The sequence below is a fragment of the Balaenoptera musculus genome, chromosome 17 (genome assembly GCF_009873245.2).
Source record: "Balaenoptera musculus isolate JJ_BM4_2016_0621 chromosome 17, mBalMus1.pri.v3, whole genome shotgun sequence".
NCBI classification, from domain to species: domain Eukaryota; kingdom Metazoa; phylum Chordata; class Mammalia; order Artiodactyla; family Balaenopteridae; genus Balaenoptera; species Balaenoptera musculus.
In genome coordinates, this window is record NC_045801.1 from 80,807,663 (window position 1) to 80,834,894 (window position 27,232).

The window sequence follows — 27,232 nt, forward strand, 5'->3', positions numbered from 1 at the left end:
AGAAAGATTTAAAAATTCTCCCTCTGTGTTTGTCCGGGTCTCCTCCCTCCCCCCCTAATGTGCAGTGTGCGTCTCATTACACATTAACCAGAGCTCCTCAAAGGCGGAGCGGCCACTCAACCACAAAGATCACTTTTTCCTTTCCTTCTGACGCTAGCAGTGTAACTTCTTGAAAGAACAGTGTTCTTTCCCAGCTCTGTAGGGGGTCATGGTGACATGCTGCTCCTTTGTACGTGCTTACCTGGACTATGTATTGTGGTGAAGCTTCTATAAAATACCAGTATGTCATTTTTATATACATGATCCTTTGTCTCAAAAATGTCTGACTGTGCCTTGGACTTCTAAACAGGCAGAACAGTTCTCAGAATCCTCAGTTTGGCTTGAATAAAATTCCCTTTTTTCTTTCTTCATTTGATTGTTAATTGAATTTTTGTCAACAAGTCTGACCATTGTTTTTGCTACATTCCTTAAGTTTTGGTATACTGTGTTTTTGTTTTCCTTTGTCTCAAAGTGTTTTCTAATTTTCCTCGTGATTTCATTTTTGATTTGGTTGTTTTAAGACTATGTTGTTTAATTTCCACATATTTGGAATCTTTCACTTTTCCTTCTTTATGGATCTCTAGCTTTATTGCATTTGGTTAGAGAAGATACTTCGTAAGATGTTCATCTTTTTTCGTGTATGGAGACTTGTTTGGTGGCCTAACCTGTGGTCTGTCTGTCCTGGAGAACGTTCCAGTGCACTGAGAGCAGTGTGCTCTGCGGTCGTGGCTGGAGTGTTCTGTGCGGGTCTGTTAGGTCTGGCTGGTGGGTGGGGTTCAAGTCCTCTGTTTCCTTATTCTCCTGTCTAGATGTTCTGTGTGCCCATTATTGCAATTGGGGTGTTGAGGTCTCCAGCTGTTAATTGTAGGTCTGTTTCTCCCTTCAGTTCTGTCAAGGTTTGCTTCCTGTATTTGGGGTGGGGGGGCCTGCTGTTTGGTGTGTGTATCTTTATAATTGTGATGTCTTTTTGATGGATTGACTTTGTTATCAGTATATAATGCCCCTCTTTGGTCTCTTGTAACGAGTTTTTACTTAGAGTCTATTTCCGGATACTAGTAGCCATGCCGGCTTTCTTTTTTTGTTTTGTTTTCATTTTATTTTATTATTTTTTTAAACATCTTTATTAGAGTATAATTGCTTTACAGTGATGTGTTTGTTAGTTTCTGCTTTATAACAAAGTGAATCAGCTATACATATCATGCCAGCTTTCTACTGGTTATTAATGCATGGAAAATATGTTTCCATACTTTCAATCTGTTTGTGACTTTGGCTCTAAAATGAGTCACTTGTAGATAGTATATAATTGGCTTATGCTTTTATAATCCATTTTGCCAATACCTCTGGTGAATTTAATCTACTTAAATATAAAGCGACTTCTAAATTAGGGAGTACCTATTTCTATCTTATTTCCATTTATTTTCTACGAGTTTCATCTTTTTCCCCCAATTTCTTCCAAAACTGTTTTCTTTTGTGTTTGATTTGGTTTTGCTAATGTATCATTTCAATTCCCACCTTGTTTCCTTTCTGTGTGTTTTTAAGTTTTTTCTTAGTGGTTATTCTGATGACTACAATTACCATCCTGAATTGATGACAGTATAGTTTGAATCGATACTTGGTTTCATCAGCTCTCAAAAACCCTGCTCCTATACAGCTCTGTCCTCTCTCCCACTTTATGCTGTTATTGTTGCCATCACAAATTACATCTTAGAATACTGTATCCCCATTAACATTAGATTTATAATTACAGTTTTATGCACTTGTCTTTTAAGTCATATAAATAAAAAGAGGAGTAACACACCAAGATTTATTTATATAGTTACCTTTACCATTGTTTCTTCGTAAGCCTTGTAATTTTTTGTTGAACACCGGACATTCTGAATACCATAACCCAGTAACTCTGGAAATCACTTTTTCCTCCCTCCCCAGGGTTTGCTGTTGTTTCTTGAGGGCTGCAGTTGTTCACTTTTTAAATGGCTTTTAGAAACTCTTTTCGGAAAGAGTGTACTCCTTGTCATGTGTGATCGACAGAATCTCTGTTCCACCGTTTCAGCGGTGAGCCAATGACAGAGATTTCCTTAAACACCCAGCACCAAAAAGATCTCCTCCCACACTCTGCAGGTTGGTTTTGGGCTGCTCCTTCAGCGCTCAGCCGGGCTGCCTGCAACTCTCCTCCAGCTTTCACCTTGGAGCCCAAGGAGTGGTGCAAGTCTGAGTGTTGTCAGTTCTCTTCTGAGCTCGTGTCAGGGTTTGGCGTGCAAATGCACTAGGGAGCCCTTTGAAGCCCTTATTCCCCCAAGGACCCTCCTCCATAGCCTCCTCCCATCTAGGTTGTTGGTTCTGTCTGCTGCTTGACCCATCTGCCCATGGATAGCATGGGTAGTCTTCAAATGCTTTTGATTCGTGCCTCCTGGAAGTGGCCGGAGCTGAAAGAGCAAAGCAAAGGGAAGGCTCTGTGCCAGCCCCTCGGGTCACTACCAGATAGGTCAAATGCACAACCACAGCTTTAGAAGCGTAAGGTCCATGTGGCCATCCCCATCCCTTGTGCCCAGAACCGGCAAGCCACGCCAGGAGCATGGTCACTGCTGGAAGCTGGGAGGTGGGGTGGCAGGCAAGTTCAGAACAGTGCTACAGCACTCACCGAGTTTTCCCAGCATCTTTCCCCTGGTTTCTGTAAGTATCTGATTTGAGTCCAGCATTCCAAAGAAGTTGATTCTGCCATTATTTTGCCAGCTTATTGGTAGCTTCAGTGGCGGTACTGATTATTCTCAGAGAGCCCTACTCTGCCATTCTCCATGACATCGCGCAGATGATCTTCTTTGACTCATGGTTGTCAGGAACTTCTAGAGTTCCTGTGTGTAACTACTATTTGCAGATCCCTGGGCAAGGCACAAACATGCACTGGATGAGAGGCCAACCACAAGGACTTTCCAACTGAGAAGGGAAGGTAATATTTGTATATAAAGATCCGCAATGTACAGTGAGAAAAACAGCACCTCAAGGGCGCTAGGAAAAGGCTGCCTGTGACCAGGCCCAGAGGGTCAGGAGTTACTCTCTGGAATAACTCGCTTAAACAGCACTGCTTGATACCCACTTTGCGCAGTGATGGAAATGTTCTAAATCTGTTCGATACGGCAGCCACATGTGACCATCAAGCCCTTCAGATGTGGCTGATGGGGCTGAACACCTGAATTTCAAGTTATTTAAACTATAGTTGATCCTTGTTACTCACCTTAGGGGTGTTCTGTGACGTCAACACAGACACTGAGCTGGCGAACACTGAACCAGTGCTCCAGGGGGGATAACTTAGATTGCTGGGGGCCTCTGGTCACAACAGCCTCATCGACTGATCAGTACATACATAATGTGTCGTGCCAAGCATCACATCCCAGGACTGACTGACTTCGTAACTGGAAGTTTGTACCTTGTGACCACTCACCCATTTGCCCATCCCTCGATCCCCACCTCTGACAACCACGAATCTGTGTTTGACCTATGAGTTTCTTTTGTTTCGTTTTACGTGCCACATATAAGTGAGGTCATACGGTTATTTGTCTTTCCACGTCTGACTTATTTCACTTAGTGTAATGCCCTCAAGGTCCATCCGTGTTGTCGCAAATGGCAAGATTTCCTTTTTAATAGCTGAATAATATTCATACACACAGTTTCCCCTGCTATCCGAAAGTAGAGGTTCCTGTGAAAACTTTCCTAAGCAAAATGGTATAAAGAGAAGAGCATCCCCCGGTTTTCTAAAGTTCAAATTATGCCACTTTTACAAAAGTCCTACATTAGTACCTGTTTTCACTAACCAAAAGAAATCCAAAGAAGATTTTCGCCTTTATGAAAAAAGCCATTACTGTACTGATGTTAAGTCTTTTGTAAAAGCAAAGTGGTATAATGCAAACTTTTGGAAAGCAGGGAGTACCTGTACCACTTTTTCTTTATCCATTTGTCCATTGATGGATATTCCATGTGTTGGCTATTGTAAATAATGCTACGATAAACACGGGGGTGTGTACATCTTTTCAAGTTAATGTTTTATTTCCTTTTAATAAATACCCAGAATTGAATTGCTGGATCATATGGTAGTTCTGTTTTTAGTTATTTGAGGAAGCTCCATATTGTTTTCTACAGTGGCTGCACCAATTTACCTTCCCACCAACAGTGCACCAAGGGTTCCCTCTGCCCACTTTAAATTGTATTGTTTGTTCTTTTGCTGTTGAATTGTATGAGTTCTTTACATATTTTGGATGTTAGCCCCTGATCAAATATATAATTTGCAAATAATTTCTCCCATTTGGGAGGTTGCCTCTTTTTTTGTTGATGCTTTCCTTTGCTGTGCAGAGGCTTTTTAGTTTAATGTAGTTCCACTTGTTTATTTTTGCTTTTGTCGCTAAATCCAAGACTGCTGTCAAGGAGCTTACCATCTATGTTTTCTTTTAAGTGTTTTACGGTTTTAGGTCTTAATATTTGAGTATTCAATCTACTTCAAGTTAATTTTTGTGAGTGGCATAAGAGAGGTGTCCAGTTTCATTTTTCTCATGTGTTTGTTAACTACTTTTCTCAACACTATTTGTTGAAAAGACTTTGCTTTTCCCATTGGACATTCTCGGCTCCCTTATCAAATATTAGTTGACCATATATGTGGGGGGTTAATTCTGAGGTCGCTATTCTGCTCCACTGGACTGTGTGTCTCTTTTTATGCCAGTCCCATAGTGTTTTACTTACTATTGCTTTCTAGTATCCTTTGAAATCAGGAAGTGTGATACATCTGGCTTTTTCTTTCTCATGACTGCTTTCACTATTTGGGGTCTTTTGTGGTTTCCTACAAATTTTAGGATCGTCTTTTCCTTTTTCTGTGAAAAATGCCATTGAGATTTGTATAGAGATTGCATTGAATGAATGGATGGCTTTGGGTACCATGGAAATTCTAATGATATTAACTCTTGTGAATGATGAACATAGGATGTCCCTCCACTTGTTTGTGTCTTCTTCGGTTTCTTTCAGCAAAGTTATAGTTTTCATTGTACATCTTTCACTTCCTTGGTTAAATTTATTCCTAGGCATTTTATTGTTTTTGATGTTTCATTCTCAGTGTATAGAAATGAAGCTTATTTCTATGTATTGATTTTTATATCTTGCAAATTTACTGAATTCATTTATTATATCAATAGTTTCTAAAGTTGAGTTTGTGGGATTTTTAATAGGTAAGATTATATCATCTGCAAACAGTGATAATTTTGCTGTTCTCTTTCAGATTTGGATAGCTTTTCTTGGTCTTGCTTGATTCCTCTAGCTAGGACTGCTAGTACTGTGCTGAACAATTTGTGAGAGTGAATACCCTTGTCTTGTTACTGATCTTAGAGTAACGGCTTTGATTTTTTTTAATTCATTGAGCATAATTTTAGCTGTGGGTTTATTGCATATGGCTTTTGTTAGGTTGAGGTATTTTCCTTCTGCCCCCAATATGCTGAAGCTTTTTACTATTATAAAAAGATGCTATATTTTGTTAAGTGCGTTATCTACATCTGTTGAGACGATCGTGTGACTGTTACCTTTCATTCTGTTAATGTGGTTTTATCACATTTATTGATTTGTGTATGTTGAACCAGCCCTGTATCCTAGGGAGAAATCTCACTTGATCATGCTTTATAACCCTTTTAATAAGTTCTTGAATTTGGTTTGCTAATATTTTGTTGAGGAATTTTGCATCTGTGTTCCTCAGGAATATTAGTCTAGAGTTCTCTTTTCTTGAAGTGTCCTTATCTGGCTATGGTATCAGAGCAATGCTGGCCTCGTAGAATGTGTTTGGAAGTGCTCCCTGCGCTTCAGATTTTCAGAAGCGTTTGAGAATGGTAGGTGTTAATTCTTCACTAAACGTTTGGTAGAATTCTCCAATGAAACCATCTGGTCCTGGTGTTTTCTGTATTGGGAGATTTCTGATTACTCATACAAGCTCCTTACTCACTATTGGCTTGTTCAGACTTTTTCTTTTTGGTTCAGTCTTGATAAGTTGAATCAATCTAGGAACTTACCCATTTCTTCTAGGTTGCCCAATTTGTTGGTGTATACTTGTTTTTAGTAGTCCCTTATGATCCTGTGTATTTCTTTAGTGTCCATTGGAATTTCTTCTCTTACATTTCTGATTTTGAGTCTTCTCCCTTTTTTCTTAGTTTCACTAAGGGTTTGTCAATTTTGCTTATCTTTTTGGAAAACCAGCCCTTATTGTTATTGATCTTTTCTATCATTTTACTGGTTTCTATTTCTTTTATTTTGGCTGTAATCTTTATTATTTCCTTCCTTCTGCTAACTTTGCACTTATTCTTTTTCTAGTTCTTTAAGGTATAAAAGTTGTACTGTTTATTAGTGATCTTAAAATGTTAATATATGCATTTTAAACTAAACTTCCCTCACTGAACTGCTTTTGCAGTGCCCCATAGGTTTGGGTATGCTGTGTTTCCATTTTCATTTGTTTTGAGATAATCTTTGTTCAGGAGTGTGGTTTAATTTCTACATATTTCTAGATTTTTCAGCTTTTCTCATGTTTTCGATTTCTAGTTTCATACCATGGTGGTCAGAAAACATACTTCGTATGATTTCAGTCATCATAGATTTTCTAAGACTTGTTTTATGCCCTGTCACATGATCTGTCCTTGAGAGGGTACCATGTGCCATTGATAAGAATGTATCCTGCTGCTGTTGGATGGAATATTCCATAGGTATCTATTAGGTCCATTTGGTTTAATGTTTGGTTCAAGTCCATCATTTCCTTGTTGACTTTCTTTCTGGGTCATCTATCCTTTGTTCAAAGTGTGGTATTGAGGTCTCCTACGATTATTGTATTATTGTCTGGTTTCCCTTCATTTCTGTTAGTATTTGCTTAACATATTCAGGTCCTCCCATGCTGGGTGCATATATACTTTATACTTATGATTGTTATATCTACTTGATGGATAGATCTCTTTACAGCATTTATAACGATGACCTTCTTTGATTCTTGCTACCATTTTTGTCATAAAGCAAGTGTGTTTTGTCTGATAAGAGTATAGATACCCTTGTTTTCTTTTGGTTTCCACTTGCACAGAATACTTTTTCCTGTCCTGTCACTTTGAGTCTACGTGCATCCTGAAGGCTCAAGTGGGTCTCTTGTAGGCAGCATATAGTTGGGTCTTTTTAAAAATATATCCAGCCACTCGGTGCCTTTTGATTGGTGAGTTCAACCCATTTGAATTTAGAGTATTTGTTGATATGTAAGGACTTAACTCCTGCTACCTTAACATTTGCTTTCTGATTGATTTGTATTTCTGTTGCTTCTCTCCCGGCACCCGCCCCCCCCCCCCCCGCAACCCCGCCCTGTCTCTGCCTACCTTTGTAAATTTGTTATTCTCTGTGGTGGTATATTCTGTTTCCCCTTTCTTTCTTTGTCTTTTATGGTTACCATGGGGCCTACATAAAACATCTCAGGTAGAACAGTACACTTTAAGCTGATAGCAATGACTGGAATCAAGATGCTGAACTAGGAGGACACAGAGCTCCCCTCCCCTCGTGAACACATCAAAAATACGTCTACATGTGGAACAACTATATCACTTAAAACTAGCTGGAGACTGGCAGAAAGACTCCTGTGCAACCCAAGTCTGTAAGAAAGATCCACATGGATTCTTCAGGTGGGAAGGGAAGAGAAGTGATCAGGTGAAGACCTCTGCCCATGGGAGGGGACTCAGAGGAAAAGGGAGATTTACTCGGGCAGACACCCTCCCTGGGGAGTGAGAAGTTGGAGCCACATATTGGGTGCCCAGCCCTGGGGTCCAACAAAAGGAAGACGAGTCTCCTTGGCTGGTTGGAAGGCTGTGGGAAGCCTGGACTCTGCTGGCAAGGAGTGCGTGAATGTTTACTGGCTCCCAAAGCTGGGCAGAGAGGGAAGACTGAAACGGCACTGCTGGCTGACTGGCTTCCCGTGACCAACCCAGTGTGCACCCCAGCCTGAGCCAAGCTAACACCCCAGCGCCATTTGCCTTGTGTTGCAGCTCCACAGTGGAGTGAGAGCTGCCATGACCAAGGAGGACGCCTGGCCACAAACTGCTGTGGTGGCTCAAACCCTAAGTGGCACCTGAGCAGGGAAGGGGGAGCCATTACCAGCAATTGCACAAGGCGGTGCATCAGACGCAGGCCAGATCTCTGACGGCAGCCAGACCACACCCCCCATGCCCTGACCCGTGCCAAACGCCTCCCCCCCCACCAGCCCCTCTTAGTCCAGCACTGGTCCCCTCCGGGACTGAGGGTACCAGTACTGGGAGGGGAAAGAGCACTCAGTGGGAACTGAGCCAGTTCAGGCCTCACCTCACACCTGGCTCTGGCTCCAGCTCCTCCGTCTCAAGCCCCACCACCTACCAAATTGACAGCTGCTAGCACACCCTGAGAGAGTACCTGGCTTGCGTTCCAGTACAATTCAGCTCTCCCACCAAAGCCACTGGACACACACAAACTGTACCAGGGGCGCTGCCCACGTAAAGACACCTCTTCAGGACTGCTGCAGGTAACTGTTTCACCTAATTTAATAGAGACAGAGAAAGATGAGCAAAATGAGCAGAGGAATTTTCTCAACTGAAAGAGCAAGAATTCAACGCATCAGGAACAAGAATGCTAACAGAGATGAGTTCAAGATGGCAGAGTAGAAGGACGTGCACTCGCTGTCTCTCACGAGCGCACCAGAATCACAACTAACTGCTGAACAGTCATCGACAGGAAGATGAACTCACCAAAAAAGAGACCCCACATGCAAAGACAAAGGAGAAGCCGCAATGAGACGGTAGGAGGGGCGCAATCACAGCAAAATCAAATCCCATAACTGCTGGATGGGCAACTCAAAAACTGGAGAACACTTATACCACAGAAGTCCACCCACTGGAGTGAAGGTTCTGAGCCCCACGTCAGGCTTCCCAATCTGGGGGTCCAGCACCAGGAGGAGGATTTCCCAGATAATCAGACTTAGAAGGCTAGCGGGATTTGATTGCAGGACTTCAGCAGGACTGGGGGAAACAGACTCCACTCGTGAAGGGCACACACAAAGTAGTGTGCCCATCGGGACCCCAGGGGAAGGAGCAGTGACCCTGTAGGAGACTGAACCAGACCTACCTGCAAGTGTTGGAGGGTCTCCTGCAGAGGCGGGGGGTGTGTGGCTGTGGCTCACCGTGGGGACAAGGCCACTGGCAGCACAAGTTCTGGGAACTACTCCTTGGTGTGAGCCCTCCCAGAGTCCGCCATTAGCCCCACCAAAGAGCCTGTAGGCTCCAGTGCTGGGTCACCTCAGGCCAAACAACCAACAACAGGGCGGGAACTCAGCCCCACCCATCGGCAGTCAAATGGATTAAAGTTTTACTGAGCTCTGCCCACCAGAGCAACACCCAGCTCTACCTATCACCAGCCCCTCCCATCAGGAAGCTTGCACAAGCCTCTTAGAGAGCATCATCCACCAGAGGGCAAACAGCAGAAGCAAGAAGAACTACCATCCTCCAGCCTGTGGAACGAAAACCACATTCACAGAAAGACAGACAAGATGAAAAGGCAGAGGACTATATACCAGATGAAGGAACAAGCTAAAACACCAGAAAAACAACTAAATGAAGTGGAGCTAGGCATCCTTCCAGAAAAAGAATTCAGAATAATGATAGTGAAGGTGATCCAGGACCTCGGAAAAAGAATGGAGGCAAAGATGGAGAAGATGCAAGAAATGTTTAACAAAGACCTAGAAGAATTAAAGAACAAACAAAGAGGAACAATACAACAACGGAAATGAAAAATATACTAGAAGGAATCAATAGCAGACTAACGGAGGCAGAAGAAAGGATAAGTGACCTGGAAGACAGAATGGTGGAAATCACTGCCGCAGAACAGAGAAATAAGAATGAGAAGGAATGACAGCCTGAGAGACCTCTAGGACAACAATAAACGTACCGATATTCACATTATAGGGGTCCCAGAGGAGGAGAGAGAGAGAGAGAGAAAGAACCTGAGAAAATATTTGAAGAGATTATAGTCGAAAACTTCCCTAACTTGGGAAAGGAAACAGCCACCCAAGTCCAGGAAGCGCAGAGAGTCCCAGGCAGGACTAACCCAAAGAGAAACATGCTGAGACACACAGTAATCAGATTGACAAGAATTAAAGACAAAGAAAAATTATTAAAAGCAACAAGGGGAAAACGACAAATAACATACAAGGGCAGTCCCATAAGGTTACCGCCTGATTTCTCAGCAGAAACTCTACAAGCCAGAAGGGAGTGGCAGGATACATTTAAAGTGATGAAAGGGAAGAACCTACAACCAAGATTACTCGGCAATGATTTCATTCAAATTTGATGGAGAAATCAGAAACTTTACAGACAAGCAAAAGCTAAAAGAATTCAGCATCACCAAACCAGCTCTACAACAAATGCTAAAGGAACTTCTCTAAGTGGGAAACACAAGAGAAGAAAAGGACCTACAAAAACAAACCCAAAACGATGAAGAAAATGGTAATAGGAACATACATATCGATAATTACCTTAAGTGTGAATGGATTAAATGCTCCAACCAAAAGACACAGGCTTGCTGAATGGATACAAAAACAAGACCCATATATATGCTGTCTACAAGAGACCCACATCAGACCTAGGGACACATACAGACTGAACGTGAGGGTATGGAAAAAGATATTCCAGGCAAACGGACATCAAAAGAAAGCTGGAGTAGGAATACTCATATCAGATAAAATAGACTTCAAAATAAGGAATGTTACAAGAGACGAGGAAGGACACTACATAATGATCAAGGGATCAATCCAAGAAGAAAACATAACAATTATAAATATATATGCACCCAACATAGGAGCACCTCAATATATAAGGCAAATGCTAACAGCTATAAAAGAGAAAATCGACAGTAACCCAGTAATAGTGGGTGACTTTAACACCTCACTTACACCAATGGACAGAAAATTAATAAGGAAACACAAGCTTTAAATGACACAACAGACCAGATAGATTTAATTGATATTTATAGGGCAGTCTATCCAAAACCAGCAGATTACACTTTCTTCTCAAGTGCACAAGGAACATTCTCCAGGATAGATCACATCTTGTGCCACAAATAAGCCTCGATGAATTTAAGAAAATTGAAATAATATCAAGCATCTTTTCTGACCACAGTGCTATGAGATTAGAAATCAATTACAGGGGGAAAAAAACCATAAAAAACACAAACACATGGAGGCTGAACAATACGTTACTAAATAACCAAGAGATCACTGAAGAAATCAAAGAGAAAATCAAAAAATACCTAGAGACAAATGACAATGGAAACATGACAACCCAAAACCTATGGGATGCAACAAAAGCAGTTCTAAGAGGGAAGTTTATAGCAATACAAGCCTACCTCAAGAAACAAGAAAAATCTCATTAACAATCTAACCTTACACCTAAAGGAAGTAGGGAAAGAACAAATAAAACCCAAAGTTAGTAGAAGGAAAGAAATCATAAAGATCAGAGCAGAAATACATGAAATAGAAACAAAACAATAGCAAAGACCAATAAAACTAAAAGCTGGTTCTTTGAGAAGATAAAGTTGATAAACCTTTAGCCAGACTCATCAAGAAGAAGAGGGAGAGGACTCATCAATAAAATTACAAAGGAAAAAGGAGAAGTTAACAACAGACACTGCAGAAATACAAAGCATCCTAAGAGACTACTACGAGCAACTCTATGCCAATAAAATGGACAACCTGGAAGAAATGGACAAATCCTTAGGAAGGTATAACCTTCCAAGACTGAACGAGGAAGAAATAGAAAATATGAACAGACCAATCACAAGTAATGAAGGTGAAACTGTGATTAAAGATCTTCCAACAAACAAAAGTCCAGGACCAGATGGCTTCACAGGTGAATTCTAGCAAACATTTAGAGAAGAGCTAACACCCATCCTTCTCAAACTCTTCCAAAAAATTGCAGAGGAAGGAACACTCCCAAACTCATTCTACGAGGCCACCATCACCCCGATACCAAAGCCAGATAAAGATACTACAAGAAAAGAAAATTACAGACCAGTATCACTGATGAATATAGATGCAAAAATCCTCAACAAAATACTAGCAAACAGAATCCAACAACACATTAAAAAGATCATACACCATGATCAAGTGGAATTTATCCCAGGGAGGCAAGGATTCTTCAATATACTCAATCAATGTGATACATCATATCAACAAATTGAAGAATAAAAACCATATGATCATCTCAGTAGATGCGGGAAAAGCTTGTAACAAAATTCAACACCCATTTACGATAAAAACTCTCCAGAAAGTGGGCACAGAGGGAACCTACCTCAACATAATAAAGGCCACATACGACAAACCCACAGCAAACATCATTCTCAATGGTGAAAAACTGAAAGCATTTCCTCTAAGATCAGGAACAAGACAAGGATGTCCACTCTCGCCACTCTTACTCAACATAGATTTGGAAGTCCTAGCCACGGCAATCAGAGAAGAAAAAGAAATGAAAAGAATCCAAATTGGAAAAGAAGAAGTAAAACTGTCACTGTTTGCAGATGACATGATTCTATACGTAGAGAGTCCTAAAGATGCCACCAGAAAACTAGTAGAGCTAATCAATGAATTTGGTAAAGTTGCAGGATACAAAATTAATGCACAGAAATCTCTTGCATCCCTATACACTAACAACGAAAGATCAGATAGGGAAATTAAGGAAACAATCCTATTCACCATTGCAACAAAAAGAATAAAATACCTAGGAATAAACCTACCTAAGGAGGTAAAAGACCTGTACTCAGAAAACTGTAAGACACTGATGAAAGAAATCAAAGATGACACAGGTGGAGAGATATACCATGTTCTTGGATTGGAAGAATCAATATTGTGAAAATGACTATACTACCCACAGCAATCTACAGATTCAGTGCAATCCCTATCAAATTATCAATGGCTTTTTTTTTTTTTTTTTTTTTTTATAACTACAACAAAAACAATCTTAAAATTTGTATGGAGACACAAGAGACCCCGAATAACCAAAGCAATCTTGAGGGGAAAAAACGGAGCTGGAAGAATAAGACTCCCTAACTTCAGACTATACTACAAAGCTACAGTAATCAAGACAATATGGTACTGGCACAAAAACAGAAATGCAGATCAATGGAACAGGATAGAAAGCCCAGAGATACACCCACACACCTATGGTCAACTAATCTATGACAGAGGAGACAAGGATATACAAAGGAGAAAAGACAGCCTTTTGTATAAGTGGTGCTGGGAAAACTGGACAGCCACATGTAAAAGAATGAAATTAGAACACTCTCTAACACCATACACAAAAATAAACTCAAAGTGGGTTAGAGACCTAAATATAAGACCAGACACTATAAAACTCTTAGAGGAAAACATAGGAAGAACACTCTGACATAAATCACAGCAAGATCTTTTTTGACCCACCTCCTAGAGTAATGGATATAAAACCAAAAATAAACAAATGGTACCTAATGAAGCTTAAAATCTTTTCCACAGCAAAGGAAACTATAAACAAGAGAAAAAGACAGCCCTAAGAACGGGAGAAAATATCTGCAAACGAATCAACGGACAAAGCATTAACCTCCAAAGTATATACACAGCTCATGAAGCTCAATATTAAAAAAACAAACATCCCAATTAAAAAAAAATGGGCAGAAGACCTAAATAGAGATTTCTCCAAAGACATACACATGGCCAAGAGGCACATGAAAAGCTGCTCAATGCCACTAATTATTAGAGAAATGCAAATGAAAACTACAGTGAGGTATCACCTCACACCAGTTAGAATGGGCATCATCAGAAAAGCTACAAACAACAAATGCTGGAGAGGGTGTGGAGAAAAGGGAACCCTCTTGCACTGTTGGTGGGAATGTAAATTGATACAGCCACTATGGAGAACAGTATGGAGGTTCCTTAAAAAACTAAAAATAGAACTACCATACGACGCAGCAATCCCACTACTGGGCATATACCCAGAGAAAACCATAATTCAAAAAGACACATGCATGCCAATGTTCACTGCAGCAGTATTTACAATAGTCGGGTCATGGAAGCAACCTAACTGCCCATCGACAGCAAATGGATAAGAAAGTTGTGGTACGTATATACAATGGAATATTACTCAGCCCTAAAAAGGAACGAAATTGGGTCATTTGTAGAGACGTGGATGGACCTAGAGACTGTCATACAGAGTGAAGTAAGTCAGAAAGAGCAAAACAAATACTGTATAGGATCACATATATGTGGAATCTAGAAAAATGGTACAGATGAACCGGTTTGCAAGGCAGAAATAGAGACACAGATGTAGAGAACAAACGTATGGACACCAAGGGGGGAAAGTGGGGTGGGTGTGGTGGTGGGATGAACTGGGAGATTGGGATTGACATATATACACTAGTATGTATAAAACAGAAAACCAATAAAAAAAAGAATGCTAACTGAATTAGGAAAATGAAGAGATGAACACAATTTTAAGGAACTAGAAAATCATTTTAAAAAATGAGAAATTAGGGCTTCCCTGGTGGCGCAGTGGTTGAGAGTCTGCCTGCCAATGCAGGGAACACGGGTTTGAGCCCTGGTCTGGGAGGATCCCACATGCCGCAGAGCAACTGGGGCCCGTGAGCCACAATTACTGAGCCTGCGCGTCTGGAGCTTGTGCGCCGCAGCAAGAGAGGCCGCGATAGTGAGAGGCCCGCGCACCGCGATGAAGAGTGGCCCCCGCTCGCCGCAACTGGAGAAAGCCCTCGCACAGAAACGAAGACCCAACACAGCCATAAATGAATGAATAAATAAATTTGTTTAAAAAAAATGAGAAATTAATAATTCAATAACTAAAAGGAAAAACAGAAGGAATAAACAGCAGATTATGTGATACCAAAGAATGCATAAGTGAGCTGGAAGATGGAAATAACCCAATTAGAACAACAAGAAGAAAAACTTGAAAGGGACTTTGGGATAACATCAAGTGTTTCCAACATTCACATTATACAGGTCACACCCCTGAAGGAGGAGCGAGAGATAGAAGGGGGTCAAAAATGCACTTAATAAAATTATGGCTGAAAACTTCACAAGCCTGAGAAATGAAACATAATCAGTTATGGGAAGCACAGTGCATGTCAAATAAGATAAACACAAATAGATTGATGCCAAGACATATCATAATTGAAATGGAATAAGTTAAAGAGAGAGATCTAAAGGCAGCAAGAGAAAAAGAGTCATATACAAGGGAACCACCATAAGGCTATCAGCTAATTTTTCTGCAGAAACTGCAGCCAGGAGGGAATGGCATGATATATTTAAAGTGCTGAAAGGGAAAAACCTGCAACCTAGGATAATCTACCCAGCAACATTATCATTTAGAACAGAAGGAGAGATAAAGCACTTCCCAGAGAAGCAGAAACTTAAAAAGTTCACCAATACTAAGCAACCCTAAAAGAAACGTTAAAGGGTCTTCTCTAAGTGGGAAAGAAAAGGCTATATATAACAAGAGTAAGTATCTATAGGAAAGGAAAAATCCCACTAGTGAAGGCAAATATATATTACAGGCTGAGGATCAACCACTTAACTAAGCTAGTACAAAGATTAAAAGACAAAAACTTGTAAAATCAAGTATAACTACAATAATCAGTAAAGAGATAAAAAAGAAGATGTAAAATATGGCATCAAAAACACAAAGTGTTGGGACTTCCCTGGTGGTCCAGTGGTAAAGAATCCGCTTACAATGCAGGAGATGTGGGTTTGATCCCTGGTCAGGCAATTAAGATCCCACATGCCGCTGTGCAACGAAGCCCGTGTGCCACAACTACTGAGCTCGCACGCCTCAACTAGAGCCCACATGCCACAAACTACAGAACCCACGTGCTCTGGAGCCCGCACGTCACAACTACAGAGCTAATGCACCCTGCAGCCAGCACACCACGACTAGAGAGAGAAAACCTGCACCCTACAACTAGAGAGAAGCCCGTACACCACAACAAAGAGCCCGTGCGCCGCGCGAAAGACCCCACATGCCTCAGTGAAGATCCCACGTGCCGCAACTAAGACCTGACACAGCCAAAAATAAAAATATAATAAATAAATAAAAAATAATTCTTAAAAAAAACCCAAAAACAATGTGTGGGGGAAGGATGTAAAAAATGTAGATGTTTTAGAATGCGTATGAACTTTAAAAGGACTACCTGTTTAAAATAAGTAAGTATAGTTATAGGTCAACATATATGGACCCCACGGTAAGTACAAACCAAAAAAACTGCAGTAGAGGGAATGGCTGAGATGGCAGAGTACAAAGACCCTGAGCTCACCTCCCCTCAGGAGCACTCCAGAATCACAACTATCTGCAGAACCACCACCAATGAAAAAGAATGGAAGCTACCAAAAAAGATCTTCTACAACTAAAGACAAAGAAGGAACCACAATGAGATAGATGGGTAGCAGGGACGGACTCACGAATATAATCAAATCCCACACACCTGGGTGGGCGACCCACAAACTGGAGAATAATTATATTACAGAGGTTCTCCCACAGGAGTGAGAGTTCTGAGCCCTACATCAGGCTCCCCAGCCCGGGGGTCCTGCACTAGGAAGGCAAGCCCCCAGAGCATTTGGCTTTGAAGACCAGAGGGGCTTAATTTTGGGAGCCCCACAGGACTGGGGAAAACAGAGACTTCATTCTTAAAGGGCACACATGAAATCTCACACGTACCAGGAACCAGGGCAAAAGCAGTAACTGGATAGGACCCTGGGTCAGACCTACCTGCTGGTCTTGGAGAGTCTCCTGGAGAGGTGGGGGGGGGGTGGCTGTGGCTCACCGTGGGGACACAGACACTGGTGGCAGACACTTGGGAACGTTCTACCATGTGAACTGCTGCTGGTGGTTGCCGTCTTGGCTCATCAGCACCAAGACCTGGCCCCAACAGCCTGTAGGCTCCAGTGCTGGGACACCTCAGGCCAAACAACTAACTGGGTGGGGACACAGCCCCACCCATCAGCAGACAGGCTGCCTGAAGACTTCCTGAGCCCACAGCCATGCCTAACCATGGCCCTGCCCACCAGAGGGCCAAGACCCAGCTCCACCACCAGCAGGCAGGCACTAGGCCTTCTCTCCAGGAAGCCTGCACCAGCCTCTTGACCAGCCTTATCCACCACAGGGCAGACAAAAGAAAACCACAATCCTGCAGACCCAGCCTGCCCACAGCAGGCCAGACTGTACTCTGAGACCAACTGGCCCCAGCCCTGTCCACCAACAGGCCAATGCATACCCTGCACCGCATACCTAACTGTGTGAGGAACCAGGAACCCCACTCCCCCCCCACCACAATAGTCCAGCACTAACTCCAGGACCTGGGTTCACCTGCCATTGGGTGAACTCTGCCCGTTTCCAATGGGCAGGCCCAAATCTTTGCGACTCTGACTATACCCATCACTGAGCCAGCACTAGCCTCAGGGCCCCTTAGGGTTCTGTAGCCAGCTGCCTTGTGACCAGGCCCCGCTAAACAGCAGCCAGCAGCATCTACACAAGGCAGACAGGTCCTGGCAACCATCTGGGCTAGGGGCCAACCAAGCCCACCAGATCACTCACATAGCCCACCATAACAGAAGGACCCATGCAGCCCTCTTAGGGGGAACCCTCAGAACATATAGGTAATGGGAGGACAGTGCACTGCTGGGACGCACAAGATGTCTCCTTCAGAGGGCCACTTCTCCAAGGTTGAGAAATGTAAGTAACCTGCCACAAACATAAAAATACAAACAGCAACTTAGACAAAATGAGGTAGCAGAGGAATATGTTCCAGATGAAGGAACAAGATAAAAAACCCCAGAAGAAAAACTAAGTGATGTGGAGACACGCAATCTACCCAAGAAAGGGTTCAGAGTAAGAATCGTAAAGATGATCAAAGAATTTGGGAAAAGAAGGCACAGAGTGAGAAATTAGAAGTTTTTAGCAAAGAGCTAGAAAACAAAAAGAATAACCAAACAGATGGAGAATACGATAACTGAAATGAAAAATACACTGGAAGAAATCAATAGTACAGAAGAACAAATCAGTGAGCTGGAAGACAGAGTAGTGGAAATCACTGCCACTGAACAGAAAAAAGAAAAGTATGAAAAGAAATGACAGTTTGAGAGACCTCTGGGACAACATCAAACACACTAATATTTGCATTATAGAGGCCCCAGAAGGCGATAAGAGAAAGGGCCTGAGAACATATGTTAAGACATAATAGCTGAAAACATCCCTAACCTGGGAAAGGAAAAAGTCACCCAAGTCCAGGAAGCACAGAGAGTGCCATACAGGATGAACCCAAAGAGTAAGACATCAAGACACACTGTAAATAAAATGACAAAGAGATAAAGCGAGAATATTAAAAACAACAAGAGAAATGCAAGAAATAACATACAAGGGAATTCCCATAAGGCTGTCAGCCCATTTTTCAGCAGAAACTCTACTGGCCAAAAGGGAGGGGCATGATATATTTCAAGTGATGAAAGGGGAAAAACTACAACCAAGAATAATCTATCCAGGAAGGCCCTCATTCAGATTTGATGGAGAAATCAAAAGCCGAAAGAGTTCAGTACCATCAAACCAGTTTTACAACAAATGTGAAAAGAACTTCTCTAGGTGAAAAGGAAAAGGCCACAACTAGCAACAAGAAAATTACGAAATGAAAAACGTCACCAGTAAAGGCAGACATACAGTGAAGGTAGGAAATCTCCACACACAAAGCTAGTAGGGAGGTTAAAAGAAAAAAGTAGTAAGACTGTCTATATCCACAATAAGCAGTTAAGGGATACACAGAACAATTAGACATAAAATATGCAAGCAAAAACAGTAATTGTGAGGGGAGGAGAGTACAAATGCAGAGTTTTCAAAATGCATTTGAAATTAAGACATCAGCCACTTAAAACAATCATGTATACATACAGACTGCTATACAAAACCTCATGGTAACTGCAAACCAAAAATCTATAATAGATATGTACCCAAAAGAGAAAAAGGAAACCAAACATAACAGTAAAGCTAGTCATCAAATGACGAGAGAGAACAAAAGAAGAAAGGGAAAAAAGACGCTACAAAAACAAATCCAAAACAATTAACAAAATGGCAATGAGAACATACATATCGATGATTACCTTAAATGTAAACAGAGTAAATGCTCCAACTAAAAGACACAGAGTGGCTGATGGATACAAAAACAAGACCCCTTGATATTCTGCCTACAAGAGACTCACTTCAGATCTAGAGACACATACAGACTGAAAGTAAGGGAGTGGAAAAAGGTATTCCATGCAAGTGGAAATCAAACGAAAGCCAGAGTAGTAATACTTATATCAGACAAAATCGACTTTAAAATAAAGACTGTTACAAGAGACAAGGAGGGACACTACATAATGATCAAGGGATCAATCCAAGAAGATATAACAATTGTATATATATATGGGAGCACCTAAATATAAGGCAAATATTAAGAGACATAAAAGGAGAAATCGATGGTAACACAATAATAGTGGGGGACTTTAACACCCCACTTATATTAATGGACAGATCATCCAGACAGAAAATCAGTAAGGAAACACAGGCCTTAAATAACACATTAGACCAAATTGACTTAATTGATACATATAGAGCATTCCATCCTAAAGCAGCAGAATACACATTCTTTTTAAATGCACATGGAAAATTCTCCAGGATAGATCACATGCTAGGCCACAAAATAAGCCTTGGTAAATTTAAGACAACTGAAATCATATCAAGCATCTTTTCCAACCGCAACATTATAGAGACTAGAAATCAACTACAAGAAAAAAAAAAACTGCAAAAAACACAAACACGTGGAGGCTAAACAGTACACTGCTCAACAACCAATGGGTCACTGAGGAGATGAAAGGGGAACCAGAACAAACAGCACCTGCAGACAAGGAAAACCAAACACAACGGCCCAAAACCTACGGGACGCAGCAACCGTGGTTCTAAGAGGGAAGTTTATAGTGATACAGCTTACCTCAGAGAACAAGGGAAATCTCAAATAAGCAACCTAACCTTACACCTAAAGCAACTAGAGAAGGAAGAGCAAACAACACCCAAGTCAGTAGAAGGAAAGAATCATAAAGATCAGAGCAGAAATAAATGAAACAGAGACGAAGAAAACAACAGAAGAGACCTTCAAGATGGCGGAAGAGTAAGACACGGAGATCACCTTCCGCCCCACAAATACATCAGAAATACATCTATATGTGGAACAACTCCTAAAGAACACCTACTGAATGCTGGCAGAAGACCTCAGACTTCCCAAAAGGCAAGAAACTCCCCACGTACCTGGGGAGGGCAAAAGAAAAAAGAAAAAAGAGACAAAAGAATAGGGACGGGACCTGCACCAGTGGGAGGGAGCTGTGAAGGAGGAAAAGTTTCTCCACACTAGGAAGCCCCTTCACTGGCAGAGACGGGGGTTGGGTGGAGGGGGGGAGCTTCGGAGCCACGGAGGAGAGCGCAGCCACAGGGGTGCGGAGGGCAAAGCGGAGAGATTCCCGCACGGAGGCTCGGCGCCAAGCAGCACTCACCAGCCCGAGAGGCTTGTCTGCTCCCCCGCCGGGGCGGGCGGGGCTGGGAGCTGAGGCTCGGGCTTCGGTCGGATCGCAGGGAGAGAACTGGGGTTGGCGGCGTGAACACAGCCTGAAGGGGCTAGTGCACCACGGCTAGCCGGGAGGGAGTCCGGGAAAAGGTCTGGAGCTGCCGAAGAGGCAAGAGACTTTTTCTTGCCTCTTTGTTTCCTGGTGCACGAGGAGAGGGGATTCAGAGCGCTGCTTAAAGGAGCTCCAGAGATGGGCGCGAGCCGCGGCTATCAGCGCAGGCCCCAGAGACGGGCATGGGACGCTAAGGCTGCTTCTGCTGCCACCAAGAAGCCTGTGTGCGAGCACAGGTCACTCTCCACACCGCCCCTCCTGGGAGCCTGTGCAGCCCGCCACGGCCAGGCTCCCGGGATCCGGGGACAACTTCCCCGGGAGAACGCACGGCGCACCTCGGGCTGCTGCAACGTCACGACGCCTCTGACGCCGCAGGCTCGCCCCGCCTCCTCCGTGTTGCTCCCTCCCAGCGGCCTGAGTGAGCCAGAGCCCCCGAAGCAGCTGCTCCTTTAACCCCGTCCTGTCTGAGCGAAGGACAGACGCCCTCAGCGACCTACACGCAGAGGCGGGTCCAAATCCAAACCTGAACCCTGGGAGCTGTGCAAACAAAGAAGAGGAAGGGAAAAATCTCCCAGCTGCCTCAGAAGCAGCGGATTAAATTCCCACAATCAACTTGATGTACCTGCATCTGTGGAACACCTGAATAGACAACGAATCACCCCAAATTGAGGAGGTGGACTTTGGGAGCTCGATATATATATATATATATTTTTCCTTTTTCTCTTTTTGTGAGTGTGTATGTGTATGCTTCTTTGTGTGATTTTATCTGTATAGGTTTGCTTTTACCATTTGTCCTAGGGTTCTGTCCGTTTGTTTTTTCTTTTCTTATTAAAATATTTTAATAAGTATTTTTTACTTTAATAACTTTATTATTTCCTTCCTCCTTCCTCCCTTCCCTCCCTTCCTCCCTTCCTCCCTTCCTCTCTCTCTCTCTTTCTTTCTTTCTCCCTTTTCTGAGCCATGTGGCTGACAGGGTCTTGGTGCTCCAGCCGGGTGTCAGGCCTGTGCCTCTGAGGTGGGAGAGCCGAGTTCAGGACACTGGTTCACAAGAGACCTCCCGGCTCCACATAATATCAAACAGCCAAAGCTCTCCCAGAGATCTCCATCTCAACACTAAGGCCCAGCTCCACTCACCGACCAGCAAGCTACAGTGCAGGACACCCCATGCCAAACAACTAGCAAGACAGGAACACAGCCCCACCCATTAGCAGAGAGGCTGCCTAAAATCATAGTAAGGTCACAGACACCCCAAAACACACCACCAGACGCAGTCCTGCCCAACATAAAGACAAGATCCAGCCTCATCCATCAGAACACAGGCACTAGTCCCCTCCACCAGGAAGCCTACACAACCCACTGAACCAACCTTAGCCACTGGGGGCAGACACCAAAAACAACGGGAAGTACCAACCTGCAGCCTGTGAAAAGGAGACCCCAAACACAGTAAGTTAAGCAAAATGAGAAGACAGAGAAACACACAGCAGATGAAGGAGCAAGGTAAGAACCCACCAGACCAAACAAATGAAGAGGAAATAGGCACAGCTTTTGCACAGCAAAGGAAACCATAAGACGAAAAGACAACCCTTAGCAGGGGAGAAAATATTTGCAAATGAAGCAAATGACAAAGGATTAATCTCCAAAATTTACAAGCAGCTCATGCAGCTCAATATCAAAAAAACAAACAACCCAGTCCAAAAATGGGCAGAAGACCTAAAAAGACATTTCTCCAAAGAAGATATACAGATTGCCAACAAACACATGAAAGAATGCTCAACATCACTAATCATTAGAGAAATGCAAACCAAAACTACAATGCGGTATCACCTCACACCAGTCAGAAGGGCCATCATCAAAAAATCTACAAACAATAAATGCTGGAGAGGGTGTGGAGAAAAGGGAACCCTCTTGCACTGTTGGTGGGAATGTAAATTGATACAGCCACTATGGAGAACAGTATGGAGGTTCCTTAAGAAACTAAAAATAGAACTACCATATGATCCAGCAATCCCACCCTGAGAAAACCATAATTCAGAAAGAGACGTGTACCAGAATGTTCACTGAAGCACTATTTACAATAGCCAGGACATGGAAGCAACCTAAGTGTCCATCGACAGATGAATGGATAAAGATGTGGGGCATTATATACAATGGAATATTACTCAGCAATAAAAAGAAATGAAATTGAGTTATTTGTAATGAGGTGGATGGACCCCAGAGTCTGTCATACAGAGTGAAGTAAGTCAGAAAGAGAAAAACAAATACCGTATGCTAACTAACACATATATATAGAATCCTAAAAAAAAAAAAAAAAAAGTTTCTGAAGAACCTAGGGGCAGGACAGGAATAAATGTAGATAAATGTAGATGTAGAGAATGGATTTGAGGAAACGGGGAGGGGGAAGGGAAAGCTGGGACGAAGTGAGAGAGTGGCATGGACATATATACACTACCAAATGTAAAACAGATAGCTGGTGGGAAGCAGCTGCATAGCACAGGGAGATCAGCTCAGTGCTTTGTGACCACCTAGAGAGGTGGGATAGGGAGGGTGGGAGGGAGACGCAAGAGGGAGGGGATATGGGGATATATGTATACATATAGCTGATTCACTTTGTTATAAAGCAGAAACTAACACACTCACCATTGTAAAGCAATTATACTCCAATAAAAATACTTTTTTAAAAAAGAAAAGAACAGAAAAGATCAATGAAACTAAAAGCTGGTTCTCTGAAAAAATAAACAAAATTCATAAACCTTTAGCCAGACTCATCAAGAAAAAAAGGGAGAGGGACCAAATCAATAAAATCAGAAATGAAAATGAGAAGTTACAATTGACACCACAGAGATAGAAAGGATCGTAAGAGACTACTATGAGCAAATATACGGCAATAAAATGGACAACCCAGAATTGACAAATTCTCCCAAGACTGAACCAGGAAGAAATAGAAAATACGAACAGACCAATCACAAGTACTGAAATTGAAACTGTGATCTAAAAACTCTCAACAGGGACTTCCCTGGTGGCCCAGTGGTTAAGAATCCACCTGTTAATGCAGGGGACGCGGGTTCGATCCCTCATCCGGGAAGAGCCCACATGCCGCGGAGCAACTAAGCCCGTGCGCCACAACTATTGAGCCTGTGTTCTAGAGCCCGTGAGCCACAACTACTAAGGCCCACACGCCCTAGAGCCCAGGTGCCACAACTAATGAAGCTCATGCACTCTAGGGCCCACGTGCCGCAACCACTGAGCCCGCATGCTGCAACTACTGAAGCCCGTGCGCCTAGAGCCCATGCTCCACAAGAGAAGCCACCACAATGAAAAGCCTGCACACTGCAACGAACAGTAGCCCCCACTCGCCACAACTAGAGAAAGCCCTAGCACAGCAACGAAGACCCAATGCAGTCAAAAAAATAAATTTAAGAAAATGAATAAATAAAAAATAAAGACTCCCAACAAATAAAAGTCCAGGACCAGATGGCTTCACAGGCAAATTCTACCAAACATTTAGAGAAGAGTTAACACCTATCCTTCTGAAACTATACAGAACAATTGCAGAGGAAGAAACACTTCCGAACTCATTCTATGAGGCCACCATCACCCTGACACCAAAACCAGACAAAGGCATCACAAAACCAGTATCACTGATGAACACAGATGCAAAAATTCTCAACAAAATACCAGCAAACCATATTCAACAATATATTAAAAAGATCATACACCATGATCAAGTGGGATTTATTCCAGGGATACGAGGATTTTTCGATATTCACAAATCAACGTGATACACCACGTTAACAAATAGAAGAATAAAAACCATATGATCATCTCAATAGATGCATAAAAAGATTTTGATAAAATTCAACACCCATTTATGACAAAACTCTCCAGAAAGCGGGCATAGAGGGAACCTACCTCAACATAATAAAGGCCATATATGACAAACCCACAGTTAACATCATACTCAACTATGAGAATATGAAAGCATTCCCTCTAAGATGAGGAACAAGACAAGGATGCCCACTCTCACCACTTTCATTCAACATAGTTTTGGAAGTCCTACCCACCGCAATCAGAGAAGAAAACGAAAATAAAGGATCCAAATAGGAAAGGAAGAAGCAAAACTGTCACTGTTTGCTAATGACACGATGCTATACATAGAAAATCCTAAAGATGCCACCAGAAAGCTACTAGAGCTCACTAAAGAATCTGGTAAAGTGACAGGATACAAAATAAATATATGGAAATCTGTTACAGTTCTATACACTAACAATGAAATCTCAGAGAAATTAAAGAAACAATCCCATTTACCATCACATCAAAAAGAATAAAATACTTAGGAATAAACCTACCTAAGGAGGCAAAAGGCATATAATCTGAAAAGTAAGACATTGATGAAAGAATTTGATGATGACATAAACAGATGGAAAGATGTACCTTGTTCTCAGATTGGAAGAATCAGTATTGTTAAAATGACCATACTACCCAAGGCAATCTACAGATTCAGCACCATTTCTATCAAAATACCAATGAGCTGTGGCAGGGCTGACAGGTGTGCCTGAGAGGCTGAATCCACTTCACAGGAATAACAGGCTGGGAAGGCAAATTGCTCCTCCTCGTGTTTTATTACTGGGAACATGAGCAAGTGTATGGTAGGTTGGACACCTGACTCACAGAATCAAATAACTGTTTTCAGCTCTGGCTACTTTGTAATCTGGGGGATCTGTCTCTTAAATTCCAGAGGCTGAAGTGAATGCAGAATTTTCTACCCATCACAGTAGATTTTTTGTAAAATACACAGGCTTTAGCAGTGCCAAGGACGTGTGACCCTAATACCCAGGGGCTTTATTCTTTTGGCCCTCATATTTCCTTTTACAAAAAAAAAAAAATACTGGAAATCAGGTTTATCCGAAAAGCCTATATTTGTAACCTCACTATTGTCGTCTGACACAAAACACATGAGAACATATCATACAGTTAAAATTATTCCTGAGCCAGAAGATGAAAAGTATCTAATCTGATAGTTGAGAATCATCATCTGAAGAGGGCGCTAAAGTCACAATTTCCCTCCTCTTGACACTGGCACTGCTCAAAAACATTTTCACTGTTCCAGACTTTCATTTGGAGAACTGTTGTTGCCCCATATCTTGCACCATATGAAGCATCTGGAAGTGGTCCCTCGTGAGGACTGAGGTATGGCCCCTTTGTGTTATGAATGAGCCGGCCCAATGTCCTAACCCCGACAGTGTACCACAGCTAGAGCACGTCCAGCCTCCTGAATTTCTGAAGGATGGATGTGTTTAGAAAGTCCACATGAAGTGCTGCATTTGAACAACTCAACAAAGCTCAACATAGCAACGTCCTCATAAACACGGGTGAATCCAAGGCTCCGACGTTTTTAAGGAATACTTTCTTATTTGACTGCTTCCTTTAGACAGTTCTCAGAACACCACAGGCTAAAGATTCCTAACAATGAGAAATCATGACCAACTTTGTATTTATCTCGGATAAATTAATAGTAGAGTTAGGAAAAGACAGTAAGTGGAGACATTCAAGAAATGACTGTGAACAACTGCTGTCACAGAAGCTAAACTTTAAATTGTTTTATTGTATTTTTAATAGCCTTTCACTTGCCGTTAAACATCATAACAAATCTCTACTTTGTTGGTCTATGACCTCTCCTTTCTCTTTTTCAGTAAAAGGGAAGAAAACTCTTAAATCTAAATAAACATTATCATTACTAGTTAATACATTGAAAAAAGATGGGCGTAGCATCTCTTTCAAGCTCAATCCCAATTTGACATCTGAATCTACTAATCATCTCACTGAATTATTTTCATGAGAATCTGGTTCTCTGTGTATTTATTTTGCATTCCCTGACTGGAGAGGGCTTTAGTAGTGTTTTTATGGCTTCCAAAATAGATATGTCTTTTCTCTGGGTGTGCATGAACCACACTCTACGTGTTCCTGGTTTTACCTTTAATGGATAATTAATCGTGTGACATCCACATCACGGCCCCTGAGTAATTCTAGCGTATTATGTCTGTCCTTCTACAAAACCTATTCAGTATCCCATGGTGCCGTCATCAGAAGTCACCTCTGGAATACCGTGGAGCTTGTGGAGCGTTTGGTGTTGGGAAGCAACGAAATGAGAAAGGATGTGGACAGAGACCAGGTCTGAACAGGGACGGTGATGTGAAAAATAGAACTGACCCGAAATGCCTGACCCAAATTGTAGGAAACGTTAACCAACAAAGCCAGTTCAGTCTTTTCCTGCATTTTACAACGTGAAGAGCTAGCAAGTTAACACCTTGTCAGAGCTGCTAGTATAAACCTTATCTTTCTGCTAAAGGGTACCTACCCCACTGCTTTGGATCCAAAGGCACTTCTTTTTGGAATACTGAACAGCATAAAAAAAGAGCCTGCAACTAAAAGACAGGACTGAAGTAAGACATCACCGCAAGATGGCAC

The 27,232-nt window shown here is 42.2% G+C and overlaps 1 long non-coding RNA gene across 2 annotated transcripts; it reads right to left on the reverse strand.

Moving 5' to 3' along the window:
- Window positions 1-1,163: 1,163 nt before the first annotated feature.
- On the reverse strand, window positions 1,164-27,190 carry LOC118883287. Of its 2 annotated transcripts, none has more exons than XR_005016989.1 (3): window positions 27,123-27,190; window positions 8,428-8,585; window positions 1,164-2,462 (listed from the first exon to the last, which is right to left on the reverse strand). It is a non-coding gene; the product is annotated as an uncharacterized LOC118883287 (long non-coding RNA). The 2 variants fall into 2 exon arrangements; XR_005016990.1 differs by having other exon boundaries at window positions 8,377-8,585.
- Window positions 27,191-27,232: the final 42 nt, after the last annotated feature.